Source organism: Rhinolophus hipposideros (genome assembly GCF_964194185.1).
Source record: "Rhinolophus hipposideros genome assembly, chromosome: 6".
In the NCBI taxonomy this organism is placed as follows: Eukaryota; Metazoa; Chordata; class Mammalia; order Chiroptera; family Rhinolophidae; genus Rhinolophus; species Rhinolophus hipposideros.
In genome coordinates, this window is record NC_138052.1 from 31,116,506 (window position 1) to 31,125,783 (window position 9,278).

Consider the following 9,278-nt stretch of genomic DNA (forward strand, 5'->3'; position numbering starts at 1 on the left):
AGAAACTGATCCGCCTCCTCCCCTTTTATGGAGCCTGGGAGCGAGCGCTATCTCGTTACTTGCGGAAAATATAAACAGTGCGCCCTCTAGGGTGACGGTGCGGGATCTATTTCCAGACCAAGGCTCTGGGACAACTTCAAGACCTCAAGGACGCTTTGCTGATGGATGGGACGCTATAAGCCAAGCAGAAGATGGGAAACTGAATCTGTGTGCATACTGATTTTAACTATTTAGAATTCCGTTAAAATCGTTTTAATAAGGGCTGGTCTAAGGAACCTCATGAACATTTATGAAAGCAAAAAATTTGTTATCCAGGTTAAGACATAGTTATAAAACACAGGAAGCAAATCTTGGGTGGGGAAGGGTTAAGTGGTTGTATTTTATTGAAAAATCATTTGTCTCAGGTATACAGGCCATGGAACGTAGCCAAGCCAGGTTATTTCAGATGTGGCAACTGGCTTGCCTGGGTCACAGTAATAGGCTGGCTTCTGAAACCTGTCAGTTTCAGTCACTCAGGAGGAGGCAGAAAGATTTGGGGAATGGGTAGGGAAGGTGGGAGCAGAGAAGAAAAGTGGAGGCTGCTCATAACTGAATGCAAAAAGTCATTGGAAACTCAACTCTACTGCACTGGGAACCAGAACATACAAGATTAGCCACAGCCCATTCTGCAGTGAGGACACTATGTAGGAGGAATTCTGTTCCTGCCCTTTAATTCCTTTATTTGCAGCTTCCCCTTCCCTGGGAATGAAGCACCCTAGGCTGGACCCAGAAAACACAATTATGCTTAGCTGAAAAATGTGCAATCCTCCATCTCTTGCTGTTCTTCCTCCACATCCATCCCCCTACCCACCTACCTCAAAAGTCTCAGAGAGGACCTAAACTGGCCCATGAATTTGTTCTCTTTTTCTTATGAAAAGTTCTTCTTTTGCCATCTTTGTCTCCTGTGCTCCAATGGTCAGGAGCTTTCAGCTATCAAGTTGTAGTAAGGACATTGGCTAAATCCAATTTAAAGATTCCGCTATGGGGAGACTTCTAGGCTTGTCAATGAAAAGAAGAGGAGGTGAAAAATCAGAAAGTTCAGTATGGGGAGTGAAAAGTCACAATGAAAGGTAAAAAGCACAGAGGTAAGTATTGGACGCTATGACCATGAAGCCTCAGGAGTCTAAGGATGGTCTCTTCCTTTCAGAGCTAAGAAAACTGGAGTACCCCAAAGGAAGACCCCCCATGGATTCAGTGTGTAGATCTCTGTTTACGCACACAGAGGGCTGACCCCCAGAGAAGGGGATAACTGGCCCTGCTCGGGTTCCTGAAGTAGCATTAACCAAAGTTTGCTCTGCAGAACTTTAGTCCTCCTCACAAAAAAGGGTGCCATGGCCCAATTAGTGATGGAGACACTGTGCTCACCTCACCCCTTGAAGATGTACCAACCACATTGACATGTTACAGACAGGAAAAAGGCTGTAGAGAAGTAGCCTATTGAACATGGTTTAACCCCGCATCCCCCAAATCTACTCAAGTACAGGAAGAGTTTATCAATTTATTTACTTATTTGTTTACTTGTTTGTCTGAGAAGCAATAAGCATAGTGGTTTGGGGACAAAAATCACAGAGAGGTGTATTTCGGTCTGATATTCCTATTTTTTAGCTGTGTGACTTTGGAGGAGTTAGTTAACCTCTTTAAGTCTTAATTTCATCATCTGTAAAATGAGTCATAATAGTAATTATGAGGAAATGTAACTGAAGTTTGCAGAATATTTTCTGGCACAATAAAGAATCATTGATGCATTTTATATGTCACATGTAACTCTTGTTTGCACTTCTCAGAACTACTGAACATAACTTGGGAAATTCTGGCCTCACTAATTGGAGCTGAAGAATAGATCCATCCTTTTTTCCCTCAGATTTTTAATTTAGGATGTTACCCCTTTCTAGACATATGATTTGACTTTCCACATTCCTGAATTGATGTAGTCTCTGTGGTTAAACTACTCTAACTAGCAATAATTATCAACTATTAATATTTGGCTGACAAGGAATAGGATAATCGTATAGTTTATCATATAGGCTGGGACACTTTTGAGAGCAAAATGATTCTGTCAATACACTAGTTGTAAACAGGGTCTATCCCAGACAAATTGAGAGGCATAATTACTTTCCCAGTGAATAATCTGGAATCATAGTGGATGACTATTTTTGGAAATCAGGTTACCTGAATCTCCAGGAGTCTGCTAGTTGCTGAGTGAAATTTAATGGATGTGTAATAGAGTAGAAAATCAACTGCCTGACGTCACCAGGCTTTGAATTTCTTTAGGGTAAGAATTCTTTCCTTTTCTTATTTGAATCTCTAGTGTTCCATGTGTGTGGATTTTCAATATATGTTTTAAAAAATTAATTTAGCATTTAGTTCAACACATATTTATTATGCAACTGCTATATGCCAGACACTGTTCTAGGAATTGTGAACATAATAGTAAACAAGCCAGACCTGTTTGCTGCTCTCAAAGCTCATACATTCCAGACAAGAGATACACAATAAATAAGGAAGCAAGCACAAATAAGAATGAATGTGCTAAGCTCTATGAAGAAAAAAATAAGACTGCATCATAAAGCATAGCAGGGTGGGGATTTGATCCAGAGGCCTGGCAATGCCTCTCTTAAAGAGATTGAATCTTCAATGATGAGAAGAAATAAGTCAAGAGAAGGTCCAGGGGAAGGCAAGGGACATGAAAAGGATGTGTGGAGGGAAAGAGTTTGGCAGGTTTGAGGAACAGAAAGAAAGCCAGAGTGATTGGGGCCCACTGAAGGAGGGAGAAAATAGACAGGAGTGAAGAGAGAACCAGTCAGGGGAGGTATGTTCATAGAATTTGAGTTTCATTTTAAGGGCAATAAGAAGTCGGATGCAGCAGGGCTTGAAGCAGGGTAGTGACATGATTATTTGAATAAATGAATGAACCAACGAACGAATGAATGAATGGCTTCAGTTCTAGGTCTGCACCTGTCCCCTAACTGTGAAACCTGATGAAATTGCTCTTCTTCAATGAGATTTTCAGATCTAAATGATACCTAATGTCCTAGAATAGACCAAAATTTTAGACTGCAATGAGGGGTTTCCTCCTAAGAAAAACATTTTGTTTGGAAGATGTGAAGCCCTATCTAGGGGATTCAATATTACCCAATGTTCTTCCTTTTGTTAGTCTTTCTGTTTGTCTCCTTTTGTCTTATTACTCTCTCCTTTTTCTAGTTTACTCCTAAATTCAAGAGATGAGAGAAAAATAACAAACATTTCAACATGGATTAGTTAATAAACTGTATGTATTCAGCATTCAAATGCCTGAAGAGGTTTGAGCTTAAAAATTCTCCCTTTGTCATTAACCCTTTACTTAATATTAGGGAGAAGTTCCAACTCGCATAGAAATTGCATACCACCCAACACAAAAAAGGGTTGATCCCTGGCCTGGATAGAGGGAGAATTGAGAGAGAATCACCATCTAGGGATTGGCATAGGACTGATCAAATAGCTCTATTCTTCCTATGAGCACCGGACTACAAGTCTGGAAATGTGGGTTTTAGTACAGGCTAACCTAAGGCACTGCCTGATCTTGGGCAAATACTGACTGAATTATTTTCCTCAGTTTCATCCTTACAAGAGAATGATAATATCTGCCTCCTTTAAGACGCACAATAAGTCTGCTTAAAATATCGTGTGCCCTATACTTTTGAACAGTCTTCTTTAGAAACACACTCCAGATAACCCCCTTTTCAGGTTCAGTGTATTTATGGAGATCTCGCCTCATAGCGGAATACCATAAGGCATCATCTTAATTGTTTATTCACGGTTGCCTACCTCTCTTCAGACTGCAGCAGAAGTATTGGAAGGAGCAGGTGCACCGTGAGGAGAAAGCGCGGGTCTCTTACAGGCATCATCAATGGAGCAAATCAATGACATAAACACAAGATAACATGCAGGATACCTTCACAGGCATTATGTCAGAAAATATGGATATGAGTCATAGTCATTCTCTGAGAATTAGAGGTCAGGTTGCAATAATTTTGATGACAAACCTCTAAAGAGATATCTAGGTCTTATACTCTATCTATAATATTTATTTAAAAGTTGAATGCCTTAAATAGGGTTATGTTAGAATCTGAATCCTGTGTGATCCACGAACAAGGGTTAGAATGGATCACTAGTGATTCTAAACAGGAACCTGAAAATCACCACCTCAGACCAGTTTTTAAGGGGAAAAAATGTTTCCTTTTGACACAGCTAATTTGACTTCAGCAGAGCAGATTCAATACTTCAGATCATATTTTCTGCTGGACAGGTAGCACTTACTAAAGAGTTTATGGCTTATCTGTGAAAGACTGTAGAAAATGTGAAAATATTCTTTCTTTCTTTTGTTGCAGAAATAGAAGCACAATTATTTTATTTGCCTTTATTTCATTATTCAAAATATTTTATGTGCTTATCCTAAAAGATTGTCTTTAAAGCCAGGCTATACATTAAAATCTCAATCTTACTCTTTCCTTTGAAGGGCACCTATTGGGGGAAGGAGGCATCCTAGAAAATATACCCCAAGGGCTCAAAGTGGCACCTAAGAATATCTAAGATAATGCAGGTCCAGACAAGGCTTTGCAACTACAAATTTTTGAAAACTTATATAAAGGAGAAGAAATTAGTCTTTTATCCCTAGCCAGCAAGAGTTTTGCCTTCTATACATATCTTGTAGTCTGGATGGACCTTGATCCCCTCCTTCTCCACTCAAATCTCCAAAGAACCCTCCCTAAAAGGCACTGCTTTTTACAGCGCTTGCCATTACTCATTGAACACTGCTGAATGTGATTATGAACTGACTGTTATGGCCTGAAAACTGACACATACCTAGAGGTCCAATGACTCACCACCATCTGATCCTGGCCCTTATCCAAGACCTTTCTGTCAGTAACATCATCGTCACCAAACCACCACAGAGCGGCCATAGGTTAAATGACCGTGTAAGCAATATGAGGCAATGTCTGGTAACAAGTAAGATATGTAAGTTATGTGAAAACAAACAAACAAACAAAAGCCCCCAAACCTGCCCTATGCTTTAAAAGCAAAGAGGAGGTCCTAATTTACCAATAACATAATTCATCTTAATTTTAACTCAGAGCAAAAGGCTGCCATCAGCACATTGTATGTAGCCATTGATCTTAATAAATATTTACTGAGGATTTATGCCAGTACACTTGTCCTGGCTTATAGTCTCCATGCTGCCTCTGAAAATGCCCTAATGTGTTTCTACGTTGTCACAGCAATGCTATGAATCAATCAAATGACTGCTCTCAAGAGTACCCCATGTCATCAAGTCCACATATAGAACTCTAGGTCAATGTTATTCGAGGTCACTAAAGGCTCTTAACGTGTCGGTACCAGGGCACTTACAGTGGTTCATATACAATTAAAACAGGCATTTGAAACCAAATTTTGTAGTACATAAGAAATCTCGGCATGGCGAGAAAAAAAAGGAAATATGGATGCATTTATTTTTGTTAAAAGCCACAAATTAGAAAGAAAGGCTAACATTAGCATCCTAAAGAGAGGTTTATTTATTATAATTTACAGTGGGAGATATTCAACTTTGATTCATTTCCTGAAAAATCTGACTAGCTGTTGCCCAATTAATATATATGGAAACTTTCCCTAAGTGATGCTTTTCATAAATATGAATTTATAGTTTTATTTCCCCCTAGAGTTCTCAGTTGATATTTTTAAGAGTCTTGTTGAGTGATACCTGGCCTATACCTTTCAATCAGAGGGCCTGGAAAGTCAGGTCAAAAGTTGGAGAAAAGAGAATCAGAAGACTTTGCCGTTCTCTGGAACTCACCTACTGTGCAAGTGGACTGCAAGATATCTTGAGACCTCCCAAAGTGATGCTGACAGACTATATCACCGAGCTCTTAAACACACTCAGGAGAATGAATAGAGAGACCCCAGGAATGTCAATTCTAACCATGAAAACCTTTTTGTAATAGTCCAAAATATCTGGGGAAGCCCTTCCAAGGGCAAATGATTTGGGTAATTTCAGGTCCCTGATATCCACTGTTCCCACACACAAACCCACCAAAGCCTTCACTTCACCATGATAAAAATCAGTTTGAATTAAAATACGAACAGAGCATTAGACTGCAAACAGTCTCCACAGGAAATCTGGGATACAAGCAAGAACTCTAGGTTTTCTAAAATTACAAGGAGTAAAAACAATAAGATTATATTTTAGAGAGCAAAATTTTGCTTACATCTTAAACATATAAGTAATCCTTACATTTTTAGAAAAGCCCCATAAAATTACTATGTTTAAACTCAATGCAAATTAATGAACGAAGTAGGTTCAATTCCCTGATGCATTTCGTTCCCCTTTCTGATCTTAAAACCTTTACAGAGAAGTTGCTGTAAGAAACTGAAATGCAATTAAACTTTGCGTGACTAAATGCAACTAAACCTTGAAATGAAACTGTTTCTCAGTCATGAGCCACCCTTAGAGCCTTATGGGCTCAGGCAAACACAGTTAGTTACTCGCTCTTTCTTTTCTGGTATAAATCTCGTTCAAATATATATCAAAGGAAGCCTTAAAAGGATTGAGCGAGGCTCAAAAGGCAACGTTTAGATTGAAGAGTGTGTGTGCCCTGATGCTCCACTCACTTTTACTTTGAAAATAATTATAGGTGTGAGATATAATGACTTCACATGGTCTTGGGAATATGGACATTTTGATTACCATTAACTAGCTGTGTGATCTTGGGCAACCTACCTGGGTGTCAAGTTCTCCACCTGTAAAATTAGAGTGCTGACCTAGATGACCTCTGAGATCTCGTGCCGCTCTAAAATGTCATGGGCTATGACTCAGATTTTTGTTTTAGGTCAGTAGGAAGAACTACTTCCTCCACTGCTTGCCTTAGATCCGCCTACAGCACCCAGGTTCTCAGGTGTAGGAGGGCACTTATCTCAATTTTCAAGGACCTGGATCTCCCACAGGCATTTCTATATTTGGTCTCATGAATCTAACTATAAGTTGAGGCCATTGGCCAATAAGGCATTTAATCTCTGTCCCGTCTAAATCGTATAATTTCTAAGACATTGAGAAAATCAATTCAAATCCAGTTCAGAAGAGTAGATTGCCATATGATCAAATGAACCGGTTACTTTATATGTGTGCATACAGATATAACTATAGATGTCATATTATACATGCCTATGATATGACAAGTATCATACAGATTTTTTAGTTTGGGGACTCCCCCCCCCCTTTATTTTATTGAGGTATAATTCCATACAGCAAAAAGTATAGATCTTAAATGTACAAATGAATGAAGCTTGACAAATGTATATGCTCATATTATCAATATTACAAATAAGAGATAAAACATTCTCTTAAAACCTTCCTTATGTCTTTTTCCAGTCAATCTCTCTTCTGAGAGGAACAAGTATTATTCTGATTTTATCCCCATAGATTGGTTTTGCCTATTTCTGAATTTTCTGTATTGCTCAACATAATATTGTTTAGATTCATCTATGTGATTGGATGTATTTATTGCTGAGTAGTTTTTCATTGTGTGAAAGTACAACAATTTATCTATGCTTCTGTTAATAGACATTTGGGTCAATTCCAATTTTTTGCTATAATGAATAAAGTTACAATGAACATTCCTATATAGGGCTTCTTGTGGACTGCTGTCTTCATTGAGAGGGAGGGTAAATACTTAGGAGGGAACTCCTGGGTCAAAGGTTAAGTGCATATTTGACTTAATGAGAAATTGCCAAACAGCTTTTCAATGCAGTTGTTCTACTTTGTTATCCCATCGGCAATGTATGAGTGATTCCTTTGCCCTACTTTTTAATTTTTTTTTCTGACATTTGGTATGTTTATAATACTTTTAGCTATTCTAACGGATGTATAATGATATAGCTTTGTGGTTTTAATTTGTATTTCCCATATTTCCATATGTCTATCGGTGATTTATATATTCTCTTTTATGAAGTATCTGTCAAAAACTTTTGCCCATTTTTATTGGGTATTTATATGTTTATTGTTGATTTGTAGGAGTTTAAAAACAATTCTCTATACAAGTTGTTTGTCAGGTGTATGCTTTGTGAATATTTTATCCCAGCCTGTGGTTTATTATCTTTTCATTTCTTTAATGGTATCTTGAATTTTGGTAAGTCTTGCTTATCAATTTCTCTTTCCTTTAAAAACAGTACTTTTTACATTCTGTTTATAAATATTTGCCTACCTCAATTTTACAGATGTTCTCCAGTTGTTTTCCTCATAGGTTTAGTTTTCAGCTTTTACATTAGGTAATCCTTCTCTAATTAACTTTTGTGTATAATGTAAAAAAGTGTATGGTATGCAGTCTACCTAGCATCTTTTGTTGGGAAAAACTATTTTAGTATTAAATTCCTTTGGCACCTTTGTAAAGAAATCTTTAGCCCATAGACATATGATCTATTTTTGTACTCTATTTTGTTCTGTTAATCCGTTATCTATCCTTACAACACTTTTGATTATTAGAGCTTTACATTAAGTTAAGAAATGATGTAGTGAAAATTCTCCAATTTTCTTCTTTTATTTGCAAGATTGTTTTACTTAATCCAGGCCCTTTACATTTCCATATCAATTTTAGTTTCTACTTATCATACACACACATAAAAAGTAAGACTGTTGCAGGGTATGTAATTGGAATTGCATTGAATCTATAGTAAATTTGGGGGATCTTAACAATACTGAACCTTCTAATCCATGAATCTGGCTTACATCTCCATTTATTTAGGTATATCATTTTCTCAGACATATTTTGTAGTTTTCAAGGTATAGGTTGTGCACATATAATGTTAAATGTATTCCTAAGTATGTCAAGTTTTTCTGCTATTGTTTTGAAATGTTCATTTTCAATTATTTATTGGTAGTATGTAGAAATAAAATTGTTTTTTGTATATTGATCTTAAAATTTGAGACTTTGATAATAATCACATAATCATTTATTGCATTAGGTAGATTTTTTTTCTAAATTTCCTTAGATTTTTTTTTCATACAAAATCATGTTGTCTGAAATAAAGACAATTTTAATTCTTCTTTCCCAATTTCTATGCTTAATTGTGTTGGTTATAAACAATACAATATTGACGACAATTGGCAAAAGTAAACATCTTTAACTTGATACTTACCTTGGTGGAAAGTGTTCAGTATTTCCCCATTAAGTATGATGTTCAACCAGGTTTTTCATACATTTTCTTTATCATAT